This window comes from Amblyomma americanum, chromosome 2 (assembly GCF_052857255.1).
Source record: "Amblyomma americanum isolate KBUSLIRL-KWMA chromosome 2, ASM5285725v1, whole genome shotgun sequence".
In the NCBI taxonomy this organism is placed as follows: domain Eukaryota; kingdom Metazoa; phylum Arthropoda; class Arachnida; order Ixodida; family Ixodidae; genus Amblyomma; species Amblyomma americanum.
In genome coordinates, this window is record NC_135498.1 from 82,714,325 (window position 1) to 82,725,357 (window position 11,033).

General features: G+C 48.0%; 1 non-coding gene across 1 annotated transcript; it reads right to left on the reverse strand.

Annotated features, from left to right (window-relative positions):
- Positions 1-869: 869 nt before the first annotated feature.
- On the reverse strand, positions 870-953 carry TRNAL-CAG (transfer RNA leucine (anticodon CAG)). Its single transcript has one exon. It is a non-coding gene; the product is annotated as a tRNA-Leu (tRNA).
- Positions 954-11,033: the final 10,080 nt, after the last annotated feature.

Consider the following 11,033-nt stretch of genomic DNA (forward strand, 5'->3'; position numbering starts at 1 on the left):
AAGGGCGTCGTGGGCAACGCGCCCGGTGGGCAAAGTTGGCAGCATAATCTCGTACCCGCTGTCTTCGGTGTTCTCAACCCTGTTTCCGTCGCTGGAAAGGGCCGTGATCGCCGCTCCGCTGGAGCACATGATTCTGTGAACGTTAACGCAGGTGGCCGGAAGTAGAACGGATCGCTCGGCCATCCTGACACAGGTGCATAAAAATCGGCGCAGAGTAAAACCTTCCTTTTTGTACTTGAAATTAATAATAATAATAATAATAATAATAATAATAATTGGTTTTTGGGGAAAGGAAATGGCGCAGTATCTGTCTCATATATCGTTGGACACCTGAACCGCGCCGTAAGGGAAGGGATAAAGGAGAAAGTGAAAGAAGAAAGGAAGAAGAGGTGCCGTAGTGGAGGGCTCCGGAATAATTTCGACCACCTGGGGATTTTTAGCGTGCACTGACATCGCACAGCACACGGGCGCCTTAGCGTTTTGCCTCCATAAAAACGCAGCCGCCGCGGTCGGGCTCGAACCCGGGAACTCCGGATCAGTAGTCGAAATTGCAAATTGTTTTTTTTTGGGGGGGGGGAAAGGAAATGGCGCAGTGTCTAACATATCGGCGACACCTGAACCGCGCCGTAAAGAAAGGGACAAAGGAGGGAGTGAAAGCAGAAAGGGGTGCCGTAGTGGAGGGCTCCGGAATAATTTCGACCACCTGGAGATCTTTAACGTGCACTGACATCGCACAGCGTTTTCCCTCCATTGAAACGCGGCCGCCGCGGTCGGGTTCGAACCCAGGTTGGTCTTGTCACTATAAAAAGAAAAGAAAAAAGAGAGGTTTTCCTGGTGTTGTGTGCATAAAAAGAACACCTAAAGAGTTATGTCAGAAGTGGGATTCGAACCCACGCTCGGAAGACCGGACTGCGACCTGAACGCAGCGCCTTAGACCGCTCGGCCATCCTGACATTTTTTTTTCTTTATTGCATGGAAGAACTTCTGTAGAAAGGAGGAAACTTCAATCTGACTAGTTCGCGTCTCAAGTTACCGGGCTGCTTAATATGAGCCCCCCATAGCCCTAACTCACCACTGCATCCCCATCAAAACATCAAAATTTAGGGAGGCACACACAAGCATCTAGGCACGGCAGCCAGCTTGGAGGTTCGTCGCGAGCAGCATATATACTCCTCACCAACGCACACTGTTCCCGAAACACAGATTTGGACGATCTTGGTGGCTCGGCATGTCTGTCCATCATACGGCTTTTCCAAAGACGGAATAGTCCCATCAACACAAACACGTCATAAGGCACAACAGAGTTTTTGTCAACAGGCAGAAATCTAATAGTGTATGGTGTAATTTCAATGTCCTTCTTAAGAGTTCGTTGTAGTATGTCCCAAAAGAACATGGCATCACGGCACAGGATGAAGCAATGATCAATTGTCTCAGGCACGTTACACAGACGACAATTCACATTCCAGGGTACAAACATCCCCTTGTCATTAAGAAATGTCTTGACAGGCAGCGTCGCTGTGTGTAGTTTGAAAAAGAACGTTTTAGCGGCTGCCTGAAAGCACATCCGCCTAACACGCTTTAGAACACTGATGTCCAAAGACCCCAAATAAGGCTGCCGATACAATGGTGTAGGGAACAAAGACTCAGTGAGAGCCTGGGTCATCTGCTTTCTCGAGAGGCTATATAGGTAATCTAAAGAGAAGCGCACAGTGAGAAAATTGAAAGTGTCAGCAACCTCCTTAAGAAATCCCCATAAAGTCCCCTCACGAGCCTGCACAGTCGGTGCGAATAAGTAAGGCAAATGAAAACTAAGCCGCCTAATGAGCACAGCTACCAGAAACGGCACGTTTGCCGATTTCAAAAAGAAAAAACGGGAAACGAGTTGATGCACGAACAGGTGAACAAGGCCCACTCCACCACCCTCTAAGGGAAGGAACAAGTTGTCACGCCTCATCGGCTCCCATTGAGAGCGCCAAACGAATGCTGCAAATATTCTATGTATTGCTTGCACCTTCCTCCTCGCATAATGCAGGACTTGAAGGACATACGCGAGCTTTGCAAACAAAAAAATGTTACAGACCTGTGCCCTCGCAAACACTGAGAGTTCCCTACCCATTCAAGCCTGTGTTTGCCGCCGTAGAGTTACAGTTTGTGAATCCCAGTAGGCTGTACTGTTGCGAACTTGGTGCAGCGGAACGCCTAGGTACTCAAGAGGGCTACAGTTCCAGCATATACCACCGAACTGGCTTGGCCTAGTTCCCCAATGACCCAACCAAAAGCCTTTGGATTTCCCTAAATTAAGAGCCGCGCCTGATACATCGCAGAACTGTTTAGTCAAGTTTAGAGCCTCGAGTACACTCTTTTTGTCAGAACAAAAGAGGGCGACATCATCAGCGTAAGCTAAAACTTTAACTTCACATTGAGCCGGAGAGAAACCGCGGATAGCTGCGCTGTAATTATACTGAGACAGAGGGGTTCCAGATATAGGGCAAACAACAATGGAGACAGTGGACATCCTTGACGAACAGATGCTTCTAGTGGTACTGGTTTCGTTAGCTCCTGATTAACAATAACCCTTGTATAGGAGTTCTTATAGCACAGCCTTATGCCTTTGAGCAAGACGTCACCAATATTTACATACTCCAAGACCGCGAACAAGAAATCGTGCCGAACTTTATCAAACGCCTTAGCCAAGTCAATTTGAATCAGAGCTACTTGGCCTATCTCATCTGATACTGTCTCTAATACTGAACGTGCAATATGGATATGTGTTTGAATACTGCGGCCTCTAATACCACAGACCTGATGCGGACCTATCAAGTCCATAATGACGAGCTGCAGACGACTGCTAAGAACCTTGGCAAAAATTTTGTAATCAACATTGCAAAGGGTAATTGGACGATATCCCTCAACAGTTTTCAACCGATTAGTATCTTTGCTTTTGGGAATTAATATTGTGTGCCCAGAATAAAAAGTGGGAGGCAGGACACCCACATCATAAGATGCTTTGAAAACTTCCATCAAAACAGGCACTAGGCAAGGCGAAAATGTTTTATAGAATTCGCTAGTAATACCATCTGGCCCAGGAGATTTCTGGCTCTGCAGGGCAGAAATGGCTGATTGAATTTCATCCAAAGTGATAGGTCCCTTCACTATAGCACACTTCTCATCATCAAGTCGAGGGAAGTTTCCGAGCAAGGAACTGTAATCGAAACCCTGACTTGGATCTTCGCAACTGCCAAACAGCTTCCGATAATAGTCGAAGAAAGCAGCAAGAATACCAGGCGCGTCACTGTATGTGCAATCACCATACTGAATTTCCAATATTTCCTTCGCAAGAGCATTCTCTCTTTCATCACCCAGGGCCCGACGAGAAGGTTGCTCATCAAGAAACCTTCGGGACCTAGATCGTATCAAGGCCCCCTTATATCTGTCTGTCGCAAATTGTTGAAGCTGTGCTTTTACGTTATTAATCTCTTCGAGATAGGCACCCGGGCTTACCCTCTCTAGCTCATGTAGCTCCGTTAGGGTGCGCCCAAGCTCACGAAGGTGGTGTCTCTTCAGGAAAGCGATTCTTGCTGAGGCCTAAATTGCCAGGTTTTTGATCTCCTGTTTAAACAAGTCCCACTTTTGAAAAATGGAAAGATCACGGCGTGACCATACGTCCTTCAAACAAGTAGGTACAGCACGCTGAAAGATTTCGTCTGAGAGCAGACAGTTATTCATCTTCCACAACTCCCATCGAGGGTGAAGTACATGCCGAGTGTACTTTCCTATCTGAAGAGACACCATACAGTGGTCACTGAAGAAAATGGGCCGCACCCAGTAGCCAAACACACTTGCTAATGCGTCAACAGAAACGTAAATTCTGTCAAGGCGAGCATTAGAGGAAAACTGAAAATGAGTGAAATGTATACTGTCGCCTTTTTCCTGCCCCACATCCACAAGACTATATTCAGAAACCAAATCGGTAAGTAATGCAGCACTATGGTCGTATCTCTTACATACCACTGAACGGTCCTCATCCCTACAAACGCAATTAAAATCTCCCAACAATATAATTTTGCGGTCCGTGCACAAATGTTCAACTAATGACAGAAAAAAAAGCCTTCTATCGCGCTGCTTTGTGGGGGCATAAACACAAATAATCCGCCACTGTACACCTGAAATTGTGAGATCACAGCATATAAGTCGCCCCTCGTCATCTATGCAATAAGACATGGCTGTCATCTCTAGCGTGTTCGCCAGGAATAGCATGCGACCTCCGGATAAGCCTCTCGCGTGGCTAACAATAATGATGTATTCCGACAAAAAAGGCTCAAGAGCAGCTGCAGTCTCTTCATCAGAGGACAACTCTGTTTCCTGGATAGCGGCTACACACACATTCCATTTCTTTAAGAGATGTCTTACCTGCTGTTGCCTCCTACGATTACGCATACCCCTAACGTTAAGGGTAGCAACTTGATATGCTGCGACGCTCGCCATTTTGGTGCCAGTCTTAACAAACGCCATCCCCTGGAATGTGGTGGCCCGCCGCCAAATTGGCGGCCTCTCGGGCTGACATCGCCCTCCTCTTTAACACCACCCTTCCCGTGGCCTCTACACATTGTGCCTTCTGGTCAGCGCCATCGATACACACCTCGTCAGCATCGGCAGGACGTTTCAAAGGTGCGGTGCTGTCCATGTCTTCCTCTGAGACAGCCAAGGCCTCGGCCCACGAACCCGAGGGGAGCACATCACTGGCTGCCACACTGACAGCCGACAGAGAACCTGACACGCCAGAGATCGACGCCACACACGTCTCACCGTTACCCTCCAACGACGAAGCAGAATCAGCATCAGAGGAGGATCGGCGAGCATTCACTGGCTGTATCTCCTCGACTGACTCCACAGGAGGCATATCCGGACGTTGACCTGTGGCAACGAGGTGTTCCTGTGCAGCAAGCACAGCAGTCTCTGTAACACTCACGGGGGGGCCCGGGTCCGGCGGTTTTCGTCCTGGAGGCGTGGATGCTAGATGGCCAGTCGCTTCATATTTCGTGTTGTTTTGAGGTGTTGAAGTCTTCTGTTCCCCATCTATTCGATGCTCATGACTTAGTTCTCCGGTCGCGTCCGCAACCTCAGACACATCCATAATGTGTTCTGATGCCACGTCATCTTCCCGTGACCACTGGCCTTGACGCAGCCTGTCAGCGTAACTCAAGACACAGTTCTCCGCAGTATGGCCAAAGCGTCGGCACTGAGTACATCGAGGCGTGCGACACTGGCGCCGGACATGTCCAACCCGGCTACATCGGAGGCACAGTGGAGGTCTCCCTGGGATAAGGACTAATGCCTGCACTCCATAAACATTAAGTGTGTGTGGAATGGTGATAGCTGACACTCCATCCTTGAGTGTGAGGGAGAGTTCACGGTTCGCCGTTTCCATATACTCCATCCCTGGGCACCGCCACTTTTCACGCTCCACAGACTGGACCGTGCCATCCTGACAGAACACGGGAGCAAAGAAATCCTTGCGGTGCAAATACTGCTTTGTGGTGCTGTAATTAAAAAAATGTGATGTCAGTATAGGGATTCGAACCCGCCCCCGGAAGACCGGACTGCGACCTGAACGCAGCACCTTGGACCGCTCGGCAATTTTTTTTTCTTACTTGCCTGTATAAACAACGATAACGGCTAACCGTTAAAACACCTTAACCTGCCTTCGGTCAACGTGGTTGCTTAAAACTTCTTGAGGAATACGAGTTCATCCAACCCGCAATTAAAGCCAGTCGGGCGGGTCCAGTTGGGCACGGTAACATTCCAGCATATTGCACAGCACTTTAAATAAAATTTTCTCTTACAGGCCGAATGTTCACATCGGCATTTCTCACTGACATCCTGGTTTTCCAAATGCCGTGGAGGACCAGTAGTATGATGAGATCATAAGGGACATCTCCGTCGTCTTCTACCACTAAGAACCGTACTCCATACGGTGTGATTGGCAGGTCTTTTTTCATTGTTCTTTGTAGAATGTCCCAATGGAATACCGGGTCCCAACATTCTAGAAAAACATGCCAGATTGTCTCAAGCTTTCTTGAAGAGGAAATAGTTGACCGTTCGTGGAACAAAAATCCCCTTTTGATCCAGCCTGGTTACGAATCTTTACACAACTTCTTTCTTGACACAGAACGTAAATAATCTAAAGAAAAACGCACTTTCAGCTTGTTAGAAGCCGTGACAACTTCGCGCCAAAATCCTCTTACAGATGTCGTTCTTTTATCAGAACAGGATACCAAATACTCAGGCAAAGCATTGCGCAGGCGCACTTGCACAAAAGTACAGAAAAAGGGATCATTCTGGTCTCGCAGAAAAAAAAAAACGTGACACAATCTGTCTGATAAACGAATGCGCAAGTCCCACTCCTCCTTTTCGAACTGAAACAGATTAGTCCGGCTCGTACGTTTCCATGTGCTACCCCACACGAAAACAGCAAGGATTCTGTGTATCGTTTCTATGGTTACGTGCGGCATGAACAATACCTGCAAGACATATCAAATTTTTGGAACTAGGAAAAGGTTGCATACAGTTGCTCGTGTAAACATGGATAGGTCCCGGCCGGTCCATGCTTGCGTTTTCCTTCTGAGATTCTCTATTTCCTTATTCCAGCATTGCTCAGTGTCATTGTATTGGTCAAGTGGTACACACTAGTACTTTGAGGGCAGCGCTGTCCATCGCACATTGGCAAACACTTCAGGTTTTTGATCCCACTCCCCGTGCCAGAATCCAGATGGTTTCTCCAAGTTACCACGGCAGCCTGTTTTAGCGCAAGAATCAGCCACCACTCCAAGAGCTTCTTGAATGCTTTCTTTGTCTTTACAAAACATAGCAACGTCATCTGCGTATGCAAGCATTTTTTACCTCCGGTGCTTCGAGCGCAAGCCGCGTATCCTTTCCTGCTTTATCATGCTCACGGACGATTTCACTGGCACTATTTCGGTGAGCTTCTTATTTACAATAATTCGCACTGCACAATTCGAGTATGCCATTTTGACACCCTCTGTAATAACGCTTCCTATATTCACAAATTCTAGGAGATTAAAAAGCACTTCATGGCTTACTCGATCAAAAGCTTTTGCTAGATCGAGCTGCAACATCACAACTCGTCCATCAAAAGTATCGTAACACTCCTAAGCACTCCTCGCCATATGTATATTGGTAGTAATACTTCGTCCTTGCATTCCGCATGTTTGGTTGGGGTCTACTAGGTCCTTAATAACGCTTTGTGTCTTCCTCGCTAAAATTTTCTAAAGGATTTTGTGATCCACGTTGGTGAGGCTTAACGGCCTATAAGACCCCACCAACAGCAACCTCGCTGAATTCTCATACTTCGGAATCAATACAACGTGGGCAGCTTTGAAAGACGGCGGCAATTGTTTTCTTTCATAGGCTTCTTCGATTAATCTATGCCAGACCTGAGTTAGTTAATTTTTAAAAGCTTTATAAAAAGCTGCACATAGTTCGTCGGACCCAGGGGACTTCCCGGCATTTAACTGGTCAATTGCTTTCTCTATTTCTGTAATACTGATTGGAGCTTCAAGTCTGTCCTTCTCACTGTCATCTAATTTAGGAATTAATCGCAAATAGTCACGTTCAAAGCCGCCCTTCTTCACTTCCTCCTGTCCTAGCAAAGCTTTATATTGCTCAACAAAGGCGCGTTGTGTCTACTCTGGGTCAGCGGTTTCTTCATTTCTGTACATTATTTTTTTAATTTCATTTCTCGAATAATAGCTCTTTTCATCGCTCAGTGACCGCTTAGTGGGCGCCTAATCCATCCATAATTGCTGAGTGCGTGCCCGCACAACGGTCCCTTGGTACTTATCTTCATCAGCCTTTCCAACCAGCTTTCGGCTGCAGGCACAGCCAATGACTTCAGTAAATTCTTTACCTCACTCACGAAGCTTTTATGGTCGAGAAGTTTGGCATTAAATTTCGATAAATCCCAATTAAATATCACCTCCTTCAAGTTTGATCCTTAGGTGAAGGCAACGATGCAGTGGTCAGAGAAGCATACTGGAATGACTTCGTAGTTTGCGCACAGAGACGCCAGATGCACCGATATATACATGCGATCGAGCCTGGCATGGCTTTCACCCTGGAAATGCGTAAACTGTGCCTGACTGCCAGGTGATAATATGCAGCCAACATCTATTAAGTCATACTCCTCGACAAGCTCATTCAGAACCTGCACACTTTGATCCCTTACAGGACGGACACTAACTCAGTCCCCTGGCCTGGAAACAGGGTTAAAATCTCCCATAAATATACCATGCCGCTCTGTTTTCAAATACTGCTCGAGGCTTTAAAAAAAATTCTGCAGTCAGTTTCTTTGTTAGGCGCATAAGTCAGAGAAAGAAAACCCCAGGATAACAAAGCAGCCACTTTCGCAAACAGTGACGTGTTCCTCTAAAATTCCAACACTGTTACGTACAAAGAGCGCGCATCCCGTCGAGGTTCCAACTGCATGAGATATACAGATATTGAAATCAGTTCTCAAGGACTGCACCATGTGGTCCGTTTGGTCCTTGCCGCAGCAACATTTGCATCCTGGACAACAACGATGTCCAGCTCTTTTCCGATAAATAGCCGACTACTGGCACTGTCTTCGCCTACTTGCTAAGCCCCGGTCATTCAATGTCGCTGCATGAAGGAATTTTTTTAAAGTTTGCTGCGATATTTACGCTAGGACACAAGGACCGCATGGGGATTAGCTCGACAGTCTGAGATACGACGCTGGCGTTGATTACCGTGGCACTCAACTTTTCCGCCCCAGCAGCAGGATAGTAGTTCCCGTCGTTGTTTTGGCCCTTGATACACCTCCGTGATGCACGCTAATTGCAGTTTCGTGGGCAGGAACAAGACTGGCCCACGCTGCTACGACGGCTCCGTGCCGCCCGCTCTGCGGTGGTCGGGCGGAATGTTCGGCTTGGGCTTTAAACTCGACCGCCGAGTCGCGGAGGTCTTGGGAGGCGGTTCCGCGTCGGCGTTGTCGCCCGCGATGGCTGTTTCTGCGCGCATTCTTTCTGCTGGCACTCCACTCGTGGCATCCATGGCTTGCTCAATATCCCACCAACCCCCCGTCGACACTTCTTCCAATTCCTTGCCAGAGGGCACTTTCGTAGTCCCCTGCCCCGAGGGGTGGTATTCACTTTATCTTGCTGGTCGCCTTTGCTGACGGCGCCTTTGGTCTCCTTGGCGGCTTCAGCTTTATCGTCCAGGGGTGACTGTACGAGCACATTCCCAGCACTTCTGGAAGCCTCTTCAGCGTCTGCAACGTTCGTAACGAGCTCTGTCGCATCGTTATTTCTTGGCTGACCGGTGATGATTGCGTAGGTTTTAACGCAGTCCATGTAGATGTGGCCAAAGCGCCGGCATCGGGAAGAGCGCGGGACTTTGCAATCACGACATATATGCCCCGTAGTCTTGCAGCGCAAACACAATGGTGCCCGCTTCGGTACCACAACCAAAGCCAGTTCCCCGCCCACACGCACCTGATGAGGCTGACCTTCCACACTGATACCGGCCTTCAACTTCAGGGCGACCAGGCGCGTCGTCGGTGGCCTGCCGGCAATGCCGTAGACACGCCACTTCTCCCTGGTCATTTCAGTCACCTTGCCATAAACTGCCAGCGCAGCCCGCACATCACTGTCGTCGACTGCGTGAAGGAGACAGTGAAGCTTGAGCCTGACATCTTGGCGGTTCGGGTTTAAAACCAGACACCGACGCCCTTTGACCAGCACGTCCTTTTGGCGAGCATGCTCCTCACTGCTTCCGATCTTGAAAGTTACCGCCCACACATGGTTCATTTGGTACGTCCCCAGGGCGATAACATCTGGGAGTGCTCCCTGATTAGCAAGGGCGTCCCTGAAATCTTCGACGCTGAAAGGCCGCTCTCTCACATCACCATGCCAAAAAAAAACGGTTTTAAAAACAATCTGACCTGATGACAGTTGCGGCAGTATCACTTGGTGATCTTAATCAGCAGTGTCCAAAAACCTGTTACCGCGGCCCGACTGGGCCGCTGAATCCGCTCCGACGAAGCCCATCGAGACACGTCCGTTCGCTTATGCGTCCGGGAGTAGAATCCCGGCCATCTTGACAGAACGCGGGTGGATTGAAATCGGTGCAGAGTAAAATCTTCCTTTTTGGCCTTGTGTGCATAAAAAGGAAAACAACGGGATGTCAGAAGTGGGATTTGAACCCACGCCCGGAAGACCGGAGTGAGACCTTAATGCAGCGCCTTGGACCGCTCGGCGCTTTTTTTCTTTATTGCCTGAATTCACGGCGAGAACCACAAATACACTTACACGGCACAATGATCAATAATTAAAACACTGTCCGCCTGGTTGGTTGTGGCTTCTTCAGGTTAAAGCTCTGTAAGCGCCACCAAAGGCTTCATTCTTTAGAGCCACTCTGGAGCTTCAGGAGCAAGTTTCTGAATTTCAGTATACTTATGCATACACTCCCGAAAATAGATCCGTGCTGGCCGTGCATCAGGATCGCAATGATATCCTGCCATTCTGGAGCGCCAAATACAGCGCAGGCCCATTAGCATAATAAGGTCGAATGGTGTCCCATCCTCACTCCCTACAGGCAAGTACCGAATACCATAAAAATCTAGCGGAAATTCGTTTTTTAAAGTCCTTTGGAAGTTGTCCCAAAAGTATACCCCATCCCAACAATGCAAAAAAACGTGGTCTTTTGTTTCCGGTTGTCTACATAATAAACAATGTGATCCACAAGGTAGAAATAAATGCTTCCCCTTCAAAAATTTATTTAATTTTAGTGTTCCGTTATGTAAATTAAAGAATATTTTTGCACTTGGTGGCACCTGCATCGCCTTCACACGCTTAAGTACTTCGCGTCTCAGGCCTCCGCTGTATTCGGCCCTGTACGTAGGTTGTGGAAGAACTACATCGCACAAACCCCTATACAACTTTTTCCTGCTAACAGAAGAATATTCATGCGATAATCGAACAGACAGGAATCGAACG